The sequence below is a fragment of the Arachis hypogaea genome, chromosome 15, assembly GCF_003086295.3.
Source record: "Arachis hypogaea cultivar Tifrunner chromosome 15, arahy.Tifrunner.gnm2.J5K5, whole genome shotgun sequence".
Classification (NCBI taxonomy): Eukaryota; Viridiplantae; Streptophyta; class Magnoliopsida; order Fabales; family Fabaceae; genus Arachis; species Arachis hypogaea.
In genome coordinates this window covers 131,363,790-131,379,224 of record NC_092050.1, presented here as the reverse complement: position 1 = coordinate 131,379,224, position 15,435 = coordinate 131,363,790, and the positions used below count along the sequence as shown (strand labels likewise).

Below are 15,435 nucleotides of genomic sequence, written 5' to 3'. Positions count from 1 at the left end.
GGAAGGCTGGCGCTGAACGCCCAAACCATGCTCAGGACTGGCGTTCAATGCCAGAAACAAGCAAGGAACTGTTGTTGAATGCCCAAAGGAAGCACAGTTCTGGCGTTCAGACGCCAGGAACAGATGAGGAGTTGGCGTCTAACGCCACTCCAGCTTCCAACCCTGGCTTTCAAATGCCAGTGAGGGATCACACACCTGCAAGTGCTGATAATAAATCCCTCAAGAAGGCTTCTCAACCTACCTCTGTAGGAAATAAACCTGCAGCAACTAAGGTTGAGGAATACAAAGCCAAGATGCCTTATCCTCAAAAACTCCGCAAAGAGGAGTAGGATAAGCAATTTGCCCGCTTTGCAGACTATCTCAGGACTCTTGAAATAAAGATTTTGTTTGCAGAGGCACTTGAGCAAATACCCTCTTATGCCAAGTTCATGAAAGATATCTTGAGTCATAAGAAGAATTGGAGAGAAACTGAAAGGGTTCTCCTCACTGAAGAATGCAGTGCAGTCATTCTGAAAAGCTTTCCAGAAAAGCTTAAAGATCCCGGGAGCTTTATGATACCATGCATATTAGAGGGTAACTACACCAAGACAGCTCTATGTGATCTTGGGGCAAGCATCAACCTAATCCCTGCATCCACTATCAGAAAGCTTGGCTTGACTGAAGAGGTCAAACCAACCCGGATCTGTCTTCAACTTGCTGATGGCTCCATTAAATACCCATCAGGCATAATTGAGGACATGATTGTCAAGGTTGGGCCATTTGCCTTCCCTACTGAATTTGTAGTACTGGAAATGGAGGAGCACAAGAGTGCAACTCTCATTCTAGGAAGACCATTCCTAGCAACTGGACGAACCCTCATTGACGTCCAAAAAGGGGAGATAACCCTGAGAGTCAATGAGGATGAGTTTAAGTTGAATGTTGTCAAAGCTATGCAACATCCAGACACATCAGACGACTGCTTGGGTGTTGATATTATTGACTCCCTGGTGGAAGAGGTCCATATGACTGAGAGTCTCGAATCAGAGCTAGAGGACATTTTTAAAGATGTTCAGCCTGATCTGGAGGAACCAGAGGAAATAAAAGAACCTCTGAAAACTCCTCAGGAAGAGGAGAAACCTCCTAAACCCGAGATCAAACCACTATCACCATCCCTAAAATATGCATTTCTGGGAGAAGGTGACACTTTTCCTGTAATCATAAGCTCTGCTTTAGGGCCACAGGAAGAGAAAGCACTAATTCAGGTGCTAAGGACACACAAGACAGCTCTTGGGTGGTCCATAAGTGATCTTAAGGGCATTAGCCCAGCCAGATGCATGCACAAGATCCTATTGGAGGATGATGCTAAGCCAGTGGTTCAACGACAGAGGCGGCTAAATCCCGCCATGAAGGAGGTGGTGCAGAAAGAAGTCACTAAGTTACTAGAGGCTGGGATTATCTATCCTATTTCTGATAGCCCCTGGGTGAGCCCTGTCCATGTTGTTCCTAAGAAGGGAGGAATGACAGTGGTTCATAATGAAAAGAATGAACTGGTTCCTACAAGAACAGTTACAGGGTGGCGTATGTGTATTGACTACAGAAGGCTCAATACAACCACCAGGAAGGATCATTTTCCTTTACCATTCATGGACCAGATGCTAGAGAGACTAGCAGGTCATGAATATTACTGCTTTTTGGATGGCTATTCCGGTTACAACCAAATTGCAGTAGATCCTCAGGACCAAGAGAAAACAACATTCACATGTCCTTCTGGAGTGTTTGCCTACAGAAGGATGCCTTTTGGTCTGTGTAATGCACCTGCAACCTTTCAGAGGTGCATGCTCTCTATCTTCTCTGATATGGTAGAGAAGTTTCTGGAAGTCTTCATGGATGACTTTTCAGTATTTGGAGACTCATTCAGCTCCTGTCTTAACCATTTAGCACTTGTTCTGAAAAGATGCCAAGAGACCAACCTAGTTTTAAACTGGGAAAAATGTCACTTTATGGTGACTGAAGGGATTGTCCTTGGGCATAAAATTTCAAACAAGGGAATAGAGGTGGATCAAGCTAAAGTTGAAGTAATTGAAAAATTACCACCACCTGCCAATGTTAAGGCAATCAGAAGCTTTTTGGGGCATGCAGGATTCTATAGGAGGTTTATAAAGGATTTTTCAAAAATTGCAAAATCTCTGAGCAATCTGCTAGCTACTGACACGCCATTTGTGTTTGACACAAAGTGTCTGCAGGCGTTTGAGACCCTGAAAGCTAAGCTGGTCACAGCACCAGTTATTTCTGTACCAGACTGGACATTACCATTTGAACTAATGTGTGATGCCAGTGACCATACCATTGGTGCAGTATTGGGACAGAGGCATAACAAGCTTCTGCATGTCATTTATTATGCTAGCAGTATTTTAAATGATGCCCAGAAAAATTACACAACCACAGAAAAAGAATTACTTGCAGTGGTTTATGCCATTGACAAGTTTAGATCCTACTTAGTAGGATCAAAAGTGATTGTGTACACTGACCATGCTGCTCTTAAATATCTACTCACAAAGCAGGATTCAAAGCCCAGGCTCATAAGATGGGTGTTGCTTCTACAAGAGTTTGATATAGAAATAAGAGACAGAAAAGGGACAGAGAATCAAGTAGCTGATCACCTGTCCCGGATAGAACCCGTAGCAGGAGCATCCCTCCCTCCTACTGAGATCTCTGAAACCTTTCCGGATGAGCAATTGTTTGCTATTCAGGAAGCTCTGTGGTTTAAAGACATTGCAAACTATAAGACACAAGGTTCTCCTTCTGTAACCATGGAGAGGAAGCATGAAAAGCTTCTCTCACTGCAGAGTCAACTAAAGCCCCCACAGTCAAACTCTAAGTTTGGTGTTGGGAGGCCACAACCAAACTCTAAGTTTGGTGTTGGGAGGTCCCAACCTTGCTCTGATTATCTGTGAGGCTCCATGAGAGCTCACTGTCAAGCTATTGACATTAAAGAAGCGCTTGTTGGGAGGCAACCCAATGTTATTTAATTATATCTATTTATTTTCCATTGCTATTTTATGTTTTCTTTAGGTTGATGATCATGTGAAGTCACAAAAACAAATGGAAAATCAAAAACAGAATGAAAAACAGCATGAAAAATAGCACACCCCAGAGGAAGATCATTCTGGCGTTTAAACACCAGAAACAAGCATCTGTCTGGCGTTTAACGCCAGAAACAAGCACCAAGCTGGCGTTTAACGCCAGAAACAAGCATCAGTCTGGCGTTAAACGCCAGAAACAGGCTACATTTGGGCGTTTAACGCCAGAAACAGGCAGCAGTCTGGCGTTAAACGCTAGGATTACACAGTAAGGGCATTTTGTACGCCTAATTGGAGCAGTGATGGGAAGCAGAAGCTGATGAATTAAAAAATTATTAAATTTGATACGTTGCAAGTATATTTCTTAATTCACCGAAAATCTGCCTATGAATTTAGAAATGTGTCACAAAGAGTTTAAATCAAAATTACTGGGAGTTTTAAGTCCCAGGTCGTCTCCCAACGAGTTGCAGAGAAGGGTGCTATCTTATTAATCCGAGGTTCGAAGAAGTTGAGGTAAGTAAATTGGAATGTAAACTGAGGAAAATTAAATGATATGAATAAAAAAAACCTTGACTGGGAATTGATTAGTTAGAATCTCTATCATTGATGGAATGATTTTTTAGATGGATTTATAATTAACGGTTACTCTGTTTAGTTATCCTTTACTAGGTAAGGAAAAGTCAAATAAGTTGGATTACTAGATCTGTTCACGAGTTACAACCCACTTAGTTCAAGGGATTGACGTTGGTGACAGGATAGCAATTCAACAATTAACCCAATTACAAATTTTCTTTCAATCCTTCCAACTCAAGAGTTCCTTTTCAATCAATTTCCCATCAAGTAATGAAACTACTCACGCATTGTAAATAATAAACCCATAACACATAAAAGGGAATTAAAAGAAGACATGATTATTGGAATTGAAATTGAATTAAAAAGAAATAATCCTTGCATTAAATAATCATAAAAGTATCTGAATAATAAAATTGAACAAAACAAAGAATATGGAAGAATAAAACCAAGTTAAGAAAACAAACTAGAATGATGAAGTCTTGATGAGGAAATAACTCTTCTCAATGTTCCAATGCTAAGACCAATTGAAAATTAAAATTCTAAAAACTAGAGAGAAAAACCTAAGAGAGTGAAAAACTAGATCTAAAACTACTGAATGAATGTGTGTGTTGTTTCTGCATATTCTCTGACTCTAGTCTGCTGTTCCGGGCCGAAACTGGGACGAAATAAGGTCCAAAAATCGCCCCCAGTGAATTCTGCAGATTATGCAGATCGCACATGTCACGCGATCGCGTCATCCATGCGGACGCGTCGCTTGCGCTTTTTCCTTTCCACGCGTTCGTGTCGTCCACGCTACCGCGTCGCTTGCGCTTTCCAATCCGCGCGGCCGCGTCACTGCGATTTGCGCTCCTTCGCACGGTCGCGTGAGCCATGCGACCGCATCACTTGTCACTGGTTATCTCCTCAAATTCTTGTGTTCCTTCCATTTTTTGCTAGCTTCCTCTCCAATCTCCATCTCATTCATGCCCTATAAAGCCTGAAACACTTGACACACAGATCACGGTATCAAATGGAATAAAGGAGAATTAAAATTAAATAATTAAAGTCTCTAGGAAGCAATTTTCAAACATGTACTGAATTTAGGAAGGAAATCTAAATGCATGCTAAATTGATGAATAAGTGGGTAAGGATCATGACAAAACCACACAATTAAACACAATATAAACTATAAAATAGTAGTTTATCAACCTCCCCACACTTAAACATTAGCATGTCCTCATGCTAAATTGAAGGAGACAAGGAAATAAGTATGAACATGTAGAAACTCATGAAATGCAATGCAATCCTACATATATAAATAAATGCAACTATATGATTATTGTCCACTTGATCAAAAGTAAATAAGCCCTTCAAAACAATTACAAATCAAATTCCACTAATTCTATCATTATACAATAAAACCGATAAAAGTGCAAGAAGATAGCTTATGAAAGCAGGAAACATGAAAATTCAAGCATTGAACCCTCACTGATAATGTATGTACGCTCTAATCTCTAGTGTATAGGGTAATCACTCTATTCTTCTCTAGTCATGTTTTCTAACTTTTGTTTTTCTCCTAACCAATCAACAATAGTTAATATACCAATGCAAACATCATGAGGTCTTTTCAGGGTTGTAATGGGGCCAAGGTGCAGGTAAGGGTATACATATGGCTAAGTGAGCTTTATAAATTGAATCTTTAATTAACCTAAGCTCTCACCTAATATACATATATTCTATATACTTTTAAATTCATGCCTAGCTACCCATAATTCCCTTTTTCAACACATACTCATATTTCAACTTTGTATTTTAATTCTATCATATGTGTATTGATCTTTGAATTCTGAATTTAACATTGGGGTAATTTTGTCCCCTTATTTATTTGTTTATCATTTTTTTTTGAATTTTTTTTAATTGAAATAAATAAAGCTTATCAACGCACATAGATTTTTGATTCTTATAGTTTCACATGAATAGGTATCCAAATTCCCTTTAAATTTTCATGACACATTCCCTTAACAACTTTTGTTCCCACAATTTCCCATACTTAACTAGCACACACAATTCTATCTTAAGCTAACCAAAGATTCAATTTGGGATATGCAATTGTTTTTCAGCTTGAGGTTAGTAATGTGGTAAAATATAGAACAAATGGGGTTTTAAAGGCTCAAAGTGGTTAACAAAGGTAATTGAAAAGGGTAGGCTTGATTTGGATAAGTGAGTTTAAACAAATAATGGCCTCAATCATGTGCAAGCATGTAAATATAATAAATATTGGACATATAAGATAAAACAAAATATAAATTACAATCATAGAGAAGTAAACACAGAAGAATAAAATAATTATGGTTAAATAATGTAACCATACATAAAGGCTCAAATCTTTCACAGGTTGTGTGTTCTTTAGCTCAAACATCATGTTTCAAATACAACTCAAGCAGATTTTCATAAAAATTTTAAAAAATTAGTGAAATTTTATTCCAAAGATAGATTTTTAAAAGAAACTTATTGTCTTTTCAATCAAGTAGAACATGCATGCAACTATTCTAACCTATGCAATTTATTCTATTCTATAAAGGGGAGAAAATCTAACTAAAATATCCTAATTATTGGTGTACAGAGAAGAGAAATTACCTCTGGACGTCAGGTACTGACCGACCTCCCCACACTTAAGGCTTTGCACCGTCCTCGGTGCCATCTGTCAGGAACAGGGGTGGGCTGGTAGCAGTATCTCCACAGTCGGGACTATCATGGCTCCCGGTGCTGGTAAAAGAAGTGGAGTCTGGAGTGTCTGAGTCCTTGAATTTTCCCATGATCAGCTCCTTGAGGTATGTGAATCGGCGCTTGTTACGGCGCTCTCTCATCTTAGCTTTCAGTTCATGCCGATCCAATTTTTCAAGTATCTGCTGGAGCAATTTCTCAATTGTAGATGCTTGTGGTGTTGAAGAAAGAATATCTTCAACTGGCTCAGTAGGCTGGCTTGTAGTGGCTGCTGAAAGTCTGAGGTATTTCCCGTTAGGGACATATTGATCATCCCGTGGAAGCATGGCTTTGGTGTCTCCAGCTCTGTAGGAAACTCCGGCTGCTGAGACAAGATCTGAGACCAGGGCGGGAAAAGGTAGGTTGCCCGCGATTTGTACGTGCTCCATGGCATTCCGGATGTGTCTTGGGAGATTCAGAGGTTGGTCTGTAAGGATGCACCATAGTAGAACAACCATGTCTGCAGTGAAGGAGGACTTATGAGTGCTCGGAAAGACGTAATGGGACATGATCTGTGCCCATACGTGAGCCTCCAAGGTAAGTGCGGAAGCCAAGATTCCCTTAGGGTGGGTACGCTGGTATCCGTAGATCCAACGGCTGCCAGGTAATGCGATGACTCCGAGAACGGAGTCCCAGTCAAATTGGTATCTCTGGCGCTGAAGGGTGGCTTCTTGAAAAGCGTCCATTCCTGCTGGAATAGGGGGGAGACTCAGAATGTGCTGAATGGCCTCTTCTGTGATGGGGACTTGTTGCTGCCGGACATAAACAGACTGCAGGGTCGGTATGTAGAAGTTGGAGTAGAACTCAACTACCCAAGAGAGATTGACCTGCCTCGGCTGTCTCCGTAAGAAACCCCATTGTCTTCGTTCAATTTGCGGCTCAACAAAGGAGGCAATATTGGATGGGAGGATAAGAAGGTATTCATTGTTATAGTTCCTTTCTGCTAGGATAGGGAACATCTGCTCACAGTAGCGATTGGGAAATCGCGCAGTGTCCTTTGCTGGAAAGGCTTTCTCCTTGTTGTCAACCTTTATTATCCTCTTAACTCTTTTTGTTGAGGGCTTGACTGTGGTTGAAGAAGGCTCTGCTACTAATGCTCTTTTAGTTCCTCTTCTTGCTGGTGGTTTGGAAGTAGCTTTCTCTTTTCCTTTCTTGGTGGCCATCCTGAAAGAAGGGAAGAGAAAGGAAATTAAATTCAAAGAGATAGAGCAAGGAAGAGGGTATTATAAGTGATAGTCAATGCACAATAAAGATAAATGGCATTAACACATGGTCCGGATTACATGTGAAAAGCTCATCAATGGAAATATAGCAAGTGCATGTAGGACAATGGAATACAAGAGGTTTATTGGCATGCAGGCAAAGGCATGAGTAGCATATATCAAACATTCAATGTCCAATTTAGATTACCATTTGTAACAAACTAGCCATCACGTTTGTATTGACAATTAAATTTAATTAATAAAATATGAAAGGGAATTTGTGAAAAGCAAGCATTGCATATTAGAGTAAAATAATGTGAAGAAGTGCATAATGCCATATGGGCTTTTTCACAAACACATAGCATGCATGTAGAATAAGCTCTTGAAAGTATGAATTTGAACATGCAAGCAATCCCTTAAAAAGTAATATATATGATTGTCAAACAAATTTATAACAAACCATAAGCATATAAAGATAAATAATGACTCACATAAATAGATAACACCAAGTAAAAAGGAAAAGAAAAGAAAAGAAAATAAGAACAATGAAGAAAAGATAAGAAGATAACATATGAAAATAAGAAGAATAGTAGAAAAGTGAGAAAGAAGAAAAGAAAAACCTTGTTAATGGGGGTGAGAAAGATAGAGAATGAAAGGTGAGATAGAAAGGGGAAGGGAGAAAGAAGAAAGAAGGAGGGAAAAGAAAAATTAGGATTTGGAGGAAAGAAAGATAAGATAATTTGGCAACTGAGGTTGAGCTGTGCGGTGCATGCGACGCGGCCGCAGAAGGCACGCGTTCGCGTGGTTGCGCTCCAGGGAAGGTGACGCGATCACGTCGGTCACGCGGTTGCGTGACCTATGTTGCGCTGCTGGCGCGAGTGCAGCCTCGCTCCAGCACAACTTTCTGTTTGATTCATTTTAATTGCCAAAATTGGGTGACGCGATCGCGTGGGTCACGCGATCGCATGAGTGTGCGTTATAAAATGGGTGATGTGGCCGCGTCAGCGACGCGGTCGCGTGACAAGGATTGTGCTTCCAGCACCAATCCAGCATCACTCTCGCACAGAATGCGACTGTGCACCCTTTTACGTCGAAAACTTAGGGCACGCGGCCGCGTGGGGTAATTTGTGCCATTGGCACGACTCCAGCGCTACTCCTGTGTAACTTTCTGTTCATTTTTATTTTTCTTTACTCCCCCTGCCACGCGGACGCGTCGCGCAGTGAAATTTTTTTTTTTTTTACTAAAAGTGAAGAAAAGAACGATCATACCGCGGTGGGTTGTCTCCCACCAAGCACCTTGCTTTAACGTCCGTAAGTTGGATGCTCCACTAGCTCAATCTGCTGCTATGTGGGGATCTTCCAAGTGGAGGATCTCAAGCTCCTTGCTTTCCTGCACTTTCTCACTATGGTACAGCTTCAGGCGGTGTCCATTGACCTTAATAAGTTCAGAGCTTGAAGGATGGCTTAGGTGATAAACTCCGTACGGTTCAGCCTTCTCTACTCTGTATGGACCTTCCCATTTTGATCTTAACTTACCGGGCATTAGCCTTAGTCGAGATTTGTAAAGGAGGACGAAATCTCCAGGTTGAAATTCTTTCTTCTTGATGTTTTGATCATGCACAACTTTCATCCTTTCCTTGCAAATTCTGGAATTCTCATAAGCTTCTAGGCGAAGGTTCTCCAGTTCCTGCAGTTGCAACTTCCTTTCAGCTCCGGCCTTCTCAATTTCCATGTTGCACTCTTTAACTGCCCAGAAGGCTCTGTGTTCGATTTCAACTGGGAGATGGTAAGCTTTTCCATAAACTAAGCGAAAGGGACTCATCCCAATGGGTGTCTTGTATGCTGTTCTATATGCCCACAGTGCATCTTGTAGCCTGGTGCTCCAGTCTTTTCTATGAGGCTTCACTATCTTTTGCAAGATACGCTTAATTTCTCTGTTCGACACCTCGGCTTGCCCATTAGTTTGGGGATGGTAAGCTGTTGCAACTTTATGGATTATCCCATGCTTATTCATCAATTCTGTTAGTCTCCTGTTACAAAAATGGGTGCCTTGATCGCTCACAATCGCTCGTGGTGATCCAAAACGGCATATAATGTGGTTTCTCACAAAGGAAACAACACTGTTAGCATCGTCAGTGCGGGTAGGGATTGCTTCCACCCATTTGGAAACATAATCCACAGCTAACAATATATAAAAATATCCACTAAAATTTGGAAATGGACCCATGAAGTCAATCCCCCATACATCAAAAATTTCACAGAAAAGCATATAGTGTTGAGGCATCTCATCCCTCCTGGATATATTACCAAATTTTTGGCATGGGATACAAGATTTGCAAAACTCAGCAGCGTCTCTAAAAAGAGTAGGCCACCAGAATCCACAGTCTAAGATCTTTCTAGCTGTTCGTTGAGGGCCAAAATGTCCTCCACTCTCAGATGAGTGACAGGCCTCTAAAATGGACTGGAATTCTGATTGAGGCACACAACGTCTAATTATCTGGTCAGAGCCACATCTCCATAAATATGGGTCATCCCATATATAATATTTAGACTCACTTTTCAGCTTGTCACTTTGATGTTTAGAAAAATGTGGAGGAAATGTGCGGCTAACTAAATAATTAGCAACAGGTGCATACCAAGGGACTACCTCAGATACTGCTTGTAGGTTATCAAAAGGAAAATTATCATCTATAGGAGTAGAATCATCCTTAATATGTTCAAGGCGACTCAAGTGGTCTGCTACTAAATTCTGATTACCACTCCTATCCTTTATTTCTAAATTAAATTCTTGTAGCAGCAGTATCCAACGTATAAGCCTTGGTTTGGACTCCTTTTTAGCTAATAGATACTTTAGAGCTGCGTGGTCCGAATACACTACTACTTTGGTACCAAGTAAATAGGCCCAGAATTTATCCAGAGCAAAAATAATAGCAAGAAGTTCTTTCTCAGTAGTAGTATAATTGGACTGGGCAGTGTCTAAAGTCTTAGACGCATAGGCAATAACAAAAGGATCCTTACCTTCACGCTGAGCCAGTGCTGCTCCTACTGCATGGTTGGAAGCATCGCACATGATTTCAAACGGCTGGCTCCAGTCGGGTCCTCTCACAATTGGGGCTTGAGTTAGAGCAGTCTTCAGCTTATCAAATGCTTGTTTGCAATCTTCACTGAACTCAAACTCAATGTCCTTCTGCAGTAATCTGGATAAGGGAAGTGCCACCTTACTAAAGTCTTTAATAAATCTCCTGTAGAAACCTGCATGGCCAAGGAACGAACGGACTTCCCTCACAGAAGAGGGGTAAGGTAAACTAGAAATAACATTCACCTTTGCTGGGTCTATAGAAATGCCATTATTAGATACCACATGTCCTAATACAATCCCTTGTTTTACCATAAAGTGGCATTTTTTGAAATTCAATACAAGGTTTGTATTAATACATCTATCTAATACTCTAGATAATCCCTCTAAGCAAAGGGTAAAAGAATTACCATAAACGCTAAAATCATCCATAAAAACTTCCATACAGTCCTCAGTAAGATCAGAGAAAAGACTCATCATGCACCTTTGGAAAGTAGCTGGTGCATTGCATAAGCCAAAGGGCATTCTCTTATAAGCATAAGTCCCAAAAGGACATGTAAAAGTAGTCTTTTCCTGATCCTCAGGAGCTATATGAATCTGGAAATAACCTGTGTAACCATCTAGAAAGCAATAATGTGATTTACCTGACAGGCGATCCAGCATTTGATCAATGAATGGAAGTGGGTAGTGATCCTTACGGGTAGCTTGGTTGAGACGCCTGTAATCAATGCAGACTCTCCAAGCATTCTGAACTCTAGTTGCTATGAGCTCTCCATGCTCATTCTTCACTGTAGTGACTCCAGACTTCTTGGGCACCACTTGTACTGGGCTTACCCATTCACTGTCTGAAATGGGATATATGATACCGGCCTCCAATAGTCTGGTCACCTCCTTCTTGACAACTTTCAAGATGGTGGGATTCAATCTTCTCTGGGGTTGACGGACAGGTCTTGCTCCCTCTTCTAAAAATATTCTGTGCTCGCATACTTGAGGGTTGATTCCCACTATGTCTGCCAAGCTCCACCCAATTGCCTTCTTATGCTTCCTCAGCACATCAAGTAGCTGCTCTTCTTGTTGAGAAGTCAGTTCTCTTGCAATAATAACCAGAAGCTTTTGCTCATCCTCAAGATAAGCATATTTGAGATGTGGAGGAAGAGGTTTCAATTCTAACTTTTGATCATGGGCAGGCTCTGGATTATCTGGAGCTCGTGAAAATGGCGAAGTGCCCTCACTGTCAGTTAAGAGGGTCCCCACACTCGGACCTTGTCCAGTGTGCCTCTCTTCAAACTCTTCTTTTTGAACTTCAGCCACACTTTCGTCTATGACATCACACTGGAAGATAGAACGATCTTCTGGGGGGTTGTTAATGACTCCATTCAGATTGAAGATCACTATGTGGCCATCTATTTCAAAGGAGTATGTTCCTGAAAAAGCATCCAATTTGAATTTTGATGTCTTCAGGAATGGTCTTCCAAGTAGGATCGATGATGGCTTATCTGAATCATTATGGGGCATCTCCAAGATATAAAAATCAGTGGGAAATGTGAGCCCTTTAATGTTCACCAAAACATCTTCAGCAACTCCAACCACTGTAATAATGCTTTTATCTGCTAACACAAAACGAGCTGCCGACCTTTTTAAGGGAGGGAGCCTCAAAACATCATATATGGACAAAGGCATTATACTGACACATGCTCCTAAATCACACATGCAATCATAAATTACTACACCACCAATAGTACAACTAACTATGCAAGGACCTGGATCACTACATTTTTTAGGTAATCCTCCCATTAAAGCAGATATAGAACTACCTAAAGGAATAGTTTCTAATTCATTAATCCTGTCTTTATGGATACATAAGTCTTTTAGAAACTTTGCATATTTAGGTACCTGCTGAATAACATCAAAAAGAGGGACAGTTACCTCGACTTTTTTGAATATCTCTACCATTTTAGGATCAGGTTCCAGCTGCTTCCTGGGCTTCCTTGCAAGCTGTGGAAATGGAATGGGAACAGTGGTTTCCGTGGTGCCTGCACCTTTTGGTGCTTCTTCTTGTGGTTGAGCTATCTCTTCTTCAGCTATGTCCTGTATATCCTCTTCCTCTTCAACATCTTCGATTTCCACCACCTCTTCAGCTGAGGCGTATTCTGGTGAGCTTGGTTCCTCCTGATTCCTCTCCTGTAGTGTAGTTCCAGACCTCAGGGTGATGGCATTAATGCCTCCCTTTGGATTGGATAATGGTTGAGAGGGGATTCCAGTGGTGCTTGAAGGTTGGTTACTGGAATTTTGTGCTGAACCAAGCTGTGTCATAAAAGCTTACAGAGTAGAGGTGAGACCATTCAGACTGGCATTAATACTGTTCACGATGGTACTTTCCATGGCCAGTTGTCTTTTCTCAAAAGCTTGTAATAAATCTTCATTAGAAGATACAGAAGAATGAGTAAATTGAGAGGTTTGCTGCTGATTGTTCGGTGGTCCTTGGTTTTGCCTCAGGTGAGGTGCTCGGTAAGGTTGATTTTGCTGCCTGTTGTTGTTATTATTCCACCTCTGATTTCCCTGATTATCTCTACCTCCCCTGTTATTGTTGTCCCTCATATTCTGGTTTGAATTGTCCTGCCATCTATGGTTATTATTTCCACTTTGATTGTACCCTTGGTTGGGGCGGTCATAGAAGTTGTGAGTGGATGCCACCATGTTGTCTTCTTGTTGGAGCTGCGGGCATTCATCAGTGTAATGGCTGTAATCAGCACAAATTCTGCAAATTCTTTGTGGGACTAGTTGTTGGTTTTGCTGCGGTTGAGTTTGTTGAGCTTGTTGATTCAACTGCATTTGCTTCAGCAGGTTGGTCATCTTACAGATGCTTTGAGTTAGAGCAGCAGTCTCTCTGCCAGAAGATACTTCTGCAACGGCTTTTGAACGGCCTTGCTTCTGTCTGTGGTTCCGAGTAGATTCAGCTAAATCACTGATCAATTGCTAAGCTTCATCAGTGGTCTTGTACTTCTTCATAGACCCATTGCTGGCACTTTCCAATGTGGTCTTATCTTGGGGCCTCATACCTTGTGTGATATAGCTGAGTAGCACGATCTTGTCAATCATGTGGTGAGGGCACGCTTCCAGAAGATTATTGAAGCGCTCCCAGTATTCAAAGAGAGTCTCATTGTCATCCTGAACAATCGTAGAGATATCATTCCTCAGTTTATCAGTAACTTCAGATGGAAAGAATTTCTCCAGAAACTCCTTTCTGAGTGTATCCTAGTTGGATACATTTGCTAAAGGTTGAGTGTAGTACCACTTTCTTGCTTTTCCCTCAAGAGAAAACGGAAAAGCTTTCAGCAGAATTGAAGTTTCATCAGTGCCGTCACGTCTGACAGTAGAACAGGCTGCCTGGAAATCTCTCAAGTGCTTGATAGGCTCTTGAGCAGGTAGGCCATGAAACTTGGGCATCAAATTTAACAGTGCGGTCTTTATTTCAAAATCTGTAGCTACCGCTGGATGATGCGCTTGAAACGGTTGCATTGTAAAATCAGGAGCTCCTTCCTCCTAAATGGTAACTCTTCTAGCTGCCATGTTTTCTGCACCTAAAACAACCGAATCAGTAGAACGGGGGCTGGTTTCTTTCTCAGATTCACTTTCAAATCTGCCCTCAGAGCGGGCTAACCTACGCTGTTCTCGCCTTATTCGTGAAATAGTCCTTTCAATTTCAGGATCGAATATTAGCAAGCGCGGATCAGGAAGTGAACGCGTCATTTGACGGAAGAAACATGCAGCTCATAGTAGCAAAATTAAACAAAATGCAAATAAATAAATTCTAATTAATAAAATTAGCACTCTATTGTAACTCCCCAGCAACGGTGCCAAAAATTGATGGGAAGCAGAAGCTGATGAATTAAAAAATTATTAAATTTGATACGTTGCAAGTATAGTTCTTAATTCACCAAAAATCTGCCTATCAATTTAGAAATGTGTCACAAAGAGTTTAAATCAAAATTACTGGAAGTTTTAAGTCCCAGGTCGTCTCCCAACGAGTTGCAGAGAAGGGTGCTATCTTATTAATCAGAGGTTCGAAGAAGTTGAGGTAAGTAAATTGGAATGTAAACTGAGGAAAATTAAATGATATGAATAAAAAAAACCTTGATTGGGAATTGATTAGTTAGAATCTCTATCATTGATGGAATGATTTTTTAGATGGATTTATAATTAACGGTTACTCTGTTTAGTTATCCTTTACTAGGTAAGGGAAAGTCAAACAAGTTGGATTACTAGATCCGTTCACGAGTTACAACCCACTTAGTTCAAGGGATTGACGTTGGTGACAGGATAGCAATTCAACAATTAACCCAATTACAAATTTTCTTTCAATCCTTCCAACTCAATAGTTCCTTTTCAATCAATTCCCCATCAAGTAATGAAACTACTCACGCATTGTAAATAATAAACCCGTAACACATAAAAGGGAATTAAAAGAAGACATGATTATTGGAATTGAAATTGAATTAAAAAGAAATAATCCTTGCATTAAATAATCATAAAAGTATCTGAATAATAAAATTGAACAAAACAAAGAATATGGAAGAATAAAACCAAGTTAAGAAAACAAACTAGAATGATGAAGTCTTGATGAGGAAATAACTCTTCTCAATGTTCCAATGCTAAGACCAATTGAAAATTAAAATTCTAAAAACTAGAGAGAAAAACCTAAGAGAGTGAAAAACTAGATCTAAAACTACTGAATGAATGTGTGTGTTGTTTCTGTATATTCTCTGACTCTAGTCTGCTGTTC

General features: G+C 40.5%; 1 non-coding gene across 1 annotated transcript; it reads left to right on the top strand.

Annotated features, from left to right (window-relative positions):
- The first annotated feature begins 13,745 nt into the window (after positions 1-13,745).
- LOC112752326 (small nucleolar RNA R71) lies at positions 13,746-13,853 on the top strand. Its single transcript, XR_003176768.1, has one exon. It is a non-coding gene; the product is annotated as a small nucleolar RNA R71 (small nucleolar RNA).
- Positions 13,854-15,435: the final 1,582 nt, after the last annotated feature.